Here is a 569-nt window from a genome sequence, read left to right on the forward strand (position 1 = left end):
CATGAATGTGAAAATGGCAGGGGAATGAATGTTGTTGGTAGAAAGAAAGGGACGGGAATGTTGTAAATAAGCATATATACTTAAGAAAATTCAAAGTCCTCACTATAAACTAGAGAAAATGGCTACTTTGTCTCGGACAACTAGTCTCCAGAGCTATGGGAAATAAGTGCAGAAACTGTCAATTTTGAGATATTTGTATGACAGCCTAAGCTAACTAAAATACTGAATGACAATATAGCTGTTAAGTTACCATTTTTACTCTTCCTACCTTCCATTATTGAGAAATAAGTATGTATGCCTTGTATATACAATGTGTTTCATATTTTAAATTTAAATATTAGTCATTTATGATATGTTATCTTCAAATATATAAAACCCAAATGAATTTTTATAATGAAAAAACTTACGGAAATTAACAGAAAATAATCATTTTGACTAACTCAATCTGAGTGTCTTGTTTGGACTAAATAATATATCTTTAAATGCTAATTTTATATTTAGAGATTCAAATATATACTTTAAGTTAATAAACTACAGTTTTATGTTGTCACTAAAGAAAGTGGAAAACT

This window comes from Microtus ochrogaster, chromosome 1 (genome assembly GCF_000317375.1).
Source record: "Microtus ochrogaster isolate Prairie Vole_2 chromosome 1, MicOch1.0, whole genome shotgun sequence".
NCBI classification, from domain to species: Eukaryota; Metazoa; Chordata; class Mammalia; order Rodentia; family Cricetidae; genus Microtus; species Microtus ochrogaster.